At 33.5% G+C, this 6749-nt stretch overlaps 1 long non-coding RNA gene across 1 annotated transcript; it reads right to left on the bottom strand.

Moving 5' to 3' along the window:
* Nucleotides 1-331: 331 nt before the first annotated feature.
* LOC118738062 lies at nt 332-4467 on the bottom strand. The gene is made up of 4 exons (XR_004992872.1): nt 4389-4467; nt 4231-4326; nt 3976-4162; nt 332-376 (listed from the first exon to the last, which is right to left on the bottom strand). It is a non-coding gene; the product is annotated as an uncharacterized LOC118738062 (long non-coding RNA).
* Nucleotides 4468-6749: the final 2282 nt, after the last annotated feature.

Here is a 6749-nt window from a genome sequence, read left to right on the forward strand (position 1 = left end):
CTAAGATTTGGTAACTATGACTAAACCACGTGTTGAAGGAAAGCTTATCTGCATTAGCAGAGCTTAATAATATCCTTTTATGAACCATACGTTAAGTTGAATGGAATTTGTAGAAATATGCTTCAAAGAAATATTTATTAGTATTAACCAAACCCTTCAACTAAATTAACGATTTGTTACAACCTAGATGAATATTAGAAGCTTTAATATATTTAGTTAAAATTACCAATCGATGGTAATAGTTCCCAATCCTTGGTAACAGTTCCCAAATATTGTCAAAATTCGGGAACTAAATATCTTTAGTTGTCGAAACTAATCCTTTTTCTCTGTGTAACAATAAGGTGACACAACGCAGCGGGATCAGCACAATGTAGAGCTGGTTGAACAAAGTGAAAGTTTTATAGAAATGTATGAATTTTATTCACAACACACATACTTAGGTCGGTGTTATGCAGAAATTTTGTTTGGCAAACTGCGTGAAATTGTTGTTGCAGCAAACTCGGAGAGAGAGAGTTTGGTGCCTCTCACAGCAAACTAAATTTGTTGGGCCAAACAGATGAAAAATAAGTGTTGCCATACACAAAAATTTGCTGGAAAATACAGTATTGCCATACCGATATGGTAGATGTTGCAGTTATACACAAAACATGTTTATTCCAGAAGAAAACGCGCTGAGTATATGTACTGCTTACGCAAAATTTTCGATATAAAGATATTTAATATCCGCGCGAATATAAAAGTTATTAAAGTGAGTATTTGTATTACAAAAACATTATTACTTATTTGTGTGTCGTAAGAAAATGACTAAGCAAAGAAATTTGTGAAAATCTAAAGTGGGTCAATTAATTTTTATAATTATAGAAATGTCTATATCCTGGAGCCGAGCGTTAACGGTGTCTTTGGAACACAAAGCATTGCCATTATAGTGACAGGGATAAGCGAAATGCGGCAATAAATGGAATTCACGACGTTTTGGTGACGAAAGATCCCCTTGTGACCCCAAAAAACATTAGGGAAAAAATTCAAGGACTACGCTCACAATTTCGGAGAGAAGTGAGGGCAATTGAAGCCAGTAAACGGAGTGGATGCGGCGCAGCAGATGTGAAAACACCCAAAATGTGGCGTTACGAGCTGCTCCAGTTTCTACGTCCAAACGTAGAAATAAGGGAGACGCAGGATAGTTTAAATGATGAAAACAGGCCACAAACGGTAAGATTTTGTGACATAAAGTTTTCTAAGAGTAATTTGTAATTTTTCCAATAGAGATACGATACGGACAATAATATAAACACGGATAACGCCTCGTTGAGGGACGAACCGTCGGTAAGTTATATTTTCACGATTCGTAGCCGAAATGCTGAAAAACGTTGAATTCATTAAAATAAATTAAAAAGGCTCAACCATATTTATTTAAAAATTCAGGCATTATATTTAATTTGCATAACTTTTATTGTTGTTCTAACCACTCAAGCTTTCCTTCATTATTAAAATATTCAAGAAAAGAATTTCTTATTGCTTCAGGTGAGAGATTTCTTTCATATGATATTGCATTAGAATGCATTGTATCCATAAATGGTTCACTCAAAGAACTTATCCTATTACTTAAAATAAAGTTGTGAAGTACACAAAACGCCTGTATAATGGTCTCAATAGTTCTTACGTTTTGTAAGTTGATTGGTTTCTTCAGTATAGGGAATCTTTGAGAGAGTATGCCGAAAGCTCTTTCACTTGTTTGACGTGCCCTGGACAATCTTTTATTGAAAATAATTTTTTCACGCACACTTGTGAGGTGTGAGTAAGGTTTCATCAGGTGTCTTTGTAGTGCAAAAGCATTATCGGCAACCACGACATAAGGCAATAATCTTTGGTTCCCTATAACTTTGTCTGGTGGAAAGTATGTATCCCCATTATTCAACACTCGCTGTAAAGACGAATGGCTTAGGATAGCTCCATCATGAGTTCTACCATTTGCGCCCACGTTTATATAAATAAATTTGCAATTTGCATCCACCAGTGCTAGCAGTACAATGCTATCAGTTCCTTTGTAATTGTGATAGTAAGAGCCATCTGATTGAGAAGCGTAGAAGCTTACATGCTTTCCATCTAAAGCTCCTAAACAAAGAGGAAACTGCCATTTCCGCTCAAACTGATCCGCAATTGATTTCCATTCATTTGGAGACTCGGGGAACTAAAAATAATAACAATTATTTTATTTTCAGGTTTCATCATCTTGCAGAAAACGAAATAAGGCTCATTTTCAACAAAAGGTACAACAGGGATTAAAAGAGTGAGTGGTTTGGCGAGGAGGTGGTCAGCATACTGGATGGTATGAAAAGTGAGGACGTTGCTCTGGAAACCATTGATGCCATCCATTCCCTGCTATCTTCCGCCAGAAAAAAAAGACAAGGAAGTAACAAACTCCGCGACAACTCGGGATATTGTAAGTTTAGCTTTAGATGGTGTTTTAGATGATAGCGATTTGGAATAGATTTTAAGTTAATGTAAGTTTTTAATGAATTTTGCGGTTGTGGTAGGTGATAAGTTTTAATGAATTTTTTATTTTTACTTAATATCGTCACCTGACGGGAAGAGCGACCTATGTCGGCAGCCAATTCGAAAACGGCCTATCTCAGAAATTATTCAAGAGCGCCCCACTTCAGAATTTGACTGAAGAACGCCCTATTTCAGAATTTTATTAAAAAACACCCTATCTCAGAATTCGGCTCAAAAACGCCCTATCTCAGCTGGAAATACATTGAAAATGTACTGAGATGGGGTGTTTTTGAATCGCCAGCTGAGATAGGGTGTTTTTTTAATAAAATTCTGAAATAAGGCGTTCTTCAATCAAATTCTGAAGTAGGGCGTTCTTCAAAAGTTTTCTGAGATAGGGCGTTTTCGAATTGCCTGCAGAGATAGGTCGATCTTCCACTTAGGTGACGATATATTTATGTATATAAAATGTGATTTAGTGTTTAAAACGAAAAAATTTATTTAAGTTAATATTGAATTGGTTTTTTTAAATTTCAGTACCTGTTTTATTTTTACGTTTTAATAAATATTTATTGAATTGACTTTAATATTTAATTTAATTTATTTCATTAAAACATATAAGGTAAAGATGGTTAAAAGGTCTATGTCACTTGTTTTTATATTTGGTGTTCACTCCTTAACCTCACTCCTTAACTTTGACTTCAAGAAAACTTAACACTTAAATTTTTTTTAATTACCTTTAAATATAAGCGACTTAAACGTTTCCGAATTGCTCTGCAAACTTTTGGGATGCAATAAACCAAGAATGAATGGGACAGTCTCGTTTGAAATGCTAAACTGCGATAAGTTTCGCCGGTTGCTAAATACCGAAGCGTAACCGCTAACTGTTCCTCTGGCGAAATGGCGTTTCTAGCATTTGTTACACATTTTTCTATGTCGCACCTAATCAAATTTAAAATTTGGTCAAATTGTCCATCTGATATCCTGACATAGTTCTTAAATGACCACAAATCTTCATTTTTAAGATGTCTATGAAGAAATGCATACGATCCTTCAGAATCTCTAGTTTGACGCCATATAACTGCGCGGCAAGATCTGGTGCGTCTAATATTTCCGAGCATCAACAAAGATTCAATGAGTTTATTCCACACATTATAACATTTCTTTGATTTTCTGTCCAGAATATAACACTATTTGCATATTGTTTTAACATACATATAATACCGTATACTTCGTTATCCATTTTTAACGCTTTTTATGTTTCCTACGTGCATATCTACACAATTTCTATCGAACGTTGCCAGTAAAACCAAAAGCATTATTAATATGCAACCCTGCAGCAAACTACCGAAGGTTGCCAATAAAAACAAAGCTATTAAGAAAATGCAAACTGTGGCAAACTCGACGTAACCACCTCACACCCAACAGAGGCAGCCGCCATATTGTTTGCCAATCAAAACTCCGTCTGCATAACACCGACCTTACAAATCGGAATGTTAAATCATACACCAATACGGTGGCACAATGCAGCAAGAGCAACAAACTTGGTTGTTGATTCACCTAGCAATAAGGTGGCACAATGAAGCAGGAACCGACTTCCAACTTGCTGTTGGGATGTTGAATCCCCAGGCACTATGGTGCTATGTTCCACCAGGAACAGAACAGTGTAAAGCTGGTTGAGGACAAGCACAACATTTAATAGAAAATGAATAAATTATATGCATGTACATACATACTTACAAATCGCAATGTTGAATTACAAACCAATTTGGTGGTACGTTGCAGCAGGAACAGCAGCAAGGCGCTTTTTGAATGCTCTTTAGTCTTTATTCGGGGCTAGTTAAGGAAAAAGTATTACTTTAACCAAAAATATCGAAAATATAATACAGATAACTTACCAACGCAACTAAAAGTTCCGAAAATTTTACGCAATTTAGTGAGAACGCAGGCGAATGTCAAAGTAAAAAAGGAAACAGAGAAACAGTGTTGCCTACACTATATTTCTTATTGGAAACACAAATAGGAACTAAAAATAGAGTAAGCAACATTGTAATTTATGATGGCGAATTTTGTCAAATTCGACGCCATATTGGATTACTGATATCACCTTATTTTTATTTCACCATGAGTCCAAGTATGGAAAGCGCCATTTTGTTTGTTTACAGCTGAGATCACCTGATTTTCAATTCTCTCATTCTCCGCACAGAGTTACATTCAAGTTTCAGAAAAAACTTTAAAATCTAAATTGAGAAATATTTTAGAAAAATGTGTTTTTATTCATTTGAATTCATTAAAAAAGAAATTAAAAATGCATGCCAAGTCTTGCATTTCCAATAATAACGATAAATGTGTATGTATCAGGCAATAATTTAAAATATTTGTGAAACTTATCGTTTTGCGCTAAAATACAACAATGTGTGTAAAATTCGTTGTCATTGTTTCTGTTTTGAATACCATATTCGTGCCTACCGGTGGAAAAAATAGGTAAATTTGCATTTATTTTTAAGAAAAAAATTAAAATGTATTTCTTTCCAGAGCGACATACGGACAAGTAAAATGATAAATTTGTATGACAAATATCGCGGAAAATCTTTTGCATCATAATTTCTATTCTAATTTGCATTTCAATTATGATATCAATAGGGATGCATTGGAATGTATTTATTGAAAACAAATTTTTTATAAGTCTTGAGATTGTTGATTTATTTTAGAATTAAAAAAGCTAGTTTATATTAAAAAATATATTTAAACTAGAAGTATGTAAACTACGTTTATTACGAATTGAAACGATTTTAATGAATATTCATGGTTACCATTAATAGTAGTATGACAGTTAGTTATAATGCATATTTGACTAGTAAGATAGAATACAAAATTGCGCCGTCCTGGCGGCGATGACATATCTGTACGAAAAGTAAACAAAGTCGAATTGGATGTTGAAAGATGTGAGAGCAGCCAATTTTCTGAATAATAATTTTTTCGATAAGGAACGTGTTTTAATTGTGCTAATTTCTAATAGCCTTATAGAAAATAAAGTAGCTTAAAAAAAAGGTTTATAAATTGAAAAATTTAAAAAGCTTTTTAAAATTTTTATATTTTATGAATGAGGCGATAAAAATATATGATTTACAATACGAAAAAAGGTAATATTTGGGTATTAGTGAATTTCAGTGCATTTAAAGTTTCTGAGGTTTCGTTTACTCTTAGATCCGAATTGTCAAAATAGAGAAATTTAAAGTAGCAGTACAATAATCGTAGAAAAGAAGATTGCGCCCTGAATGTTCTGGTGTCTTTTTCGGTTTCGGTTTAACAGCCAGCTGCTGTGATGATGTGGAAATTTACCACAATGAAGAAAAATATGACAATTAAGTGAAAAAATTTAATTTTTACAAATTAAGTGAGCAGTAGCGCGTTTCAAGAACGATATTTCGCACAAATCGTTAATGAACAACCATTTTTCCTTCCCGTCTGCTTTGTTTTTTGCAAAAGAGTTGTTTAGTTCCTGCCGGCGATCAAGTCATTTCAACCACAAAATACTATTATTTGAAAGAACCATTCACTAAAATTGTAACTAACTTTTTATTTATTAATTCCTTTTTGATATTCAGCAATAGCAAGATGGAACAAAATTATAAACCAAAATTAGTAATATTTTTATGAATGTAAAATATTTACTAATTTAGTTATAAAAGTTCACAGAAGAAACGCCGGAAAACAATGTATTGGCAACGACATAAAATGTATGGCAATTTAGATGTCAATAGAATAATAACTGTGATAAAAAATCATGAGAGAAGTGTGCCAAGGAGGAAATATTTTCAATTTGAACAAAAAAAAGCTTTAAATTAGAGCTCGGGCAATTCGGTTAATCGATTAACCGAATTATTCGAATCTGACTGAAGTCGACTACTGTTAATCGGTTAGCAATATTCGAGTAGTCGAAAGCTGTCGACTATTCGGATAACCGTTCACTTTAGATTATTCGGCTAACCGTTCATTTTCGGTTAATCGAATATTTTAAGTTCGAGTTTTTTTTTGCATTTACAGATACATATACATATATGAAAAGTCTTGTTACATTCGTAGTACATATATAAGATTGCATGTGCAAAATTAAGGCAAACTTTTTTTGCAAGAATGTGCGCTAATTATTGAAATGTTATTGCGAAATATTTTAGAGACAATGGCTAAAGCAATACCTACCTCTCATTTTCGCGAGCTTTTGTTATGGATTTTTGTTAAATGTTTGTTCAGTGAGG

Source organism: Rhagoletis pomonella, unplaced genomic scaffold, assembly GCF_013731165.1.
Source record: "Rhagoletis pomonella isolate Grant_MI unplaced genomic scaffold, Rhpom_1.0 Rhpom_scaffold_00004, whole genome shotgun sequence".
Lineage (NCBI taxonomy): Eukaryota > Metazoa > Arthropoda > Insecta > Diptera > Tephritidae > Rhagoletis > Rhagoletis pomonella.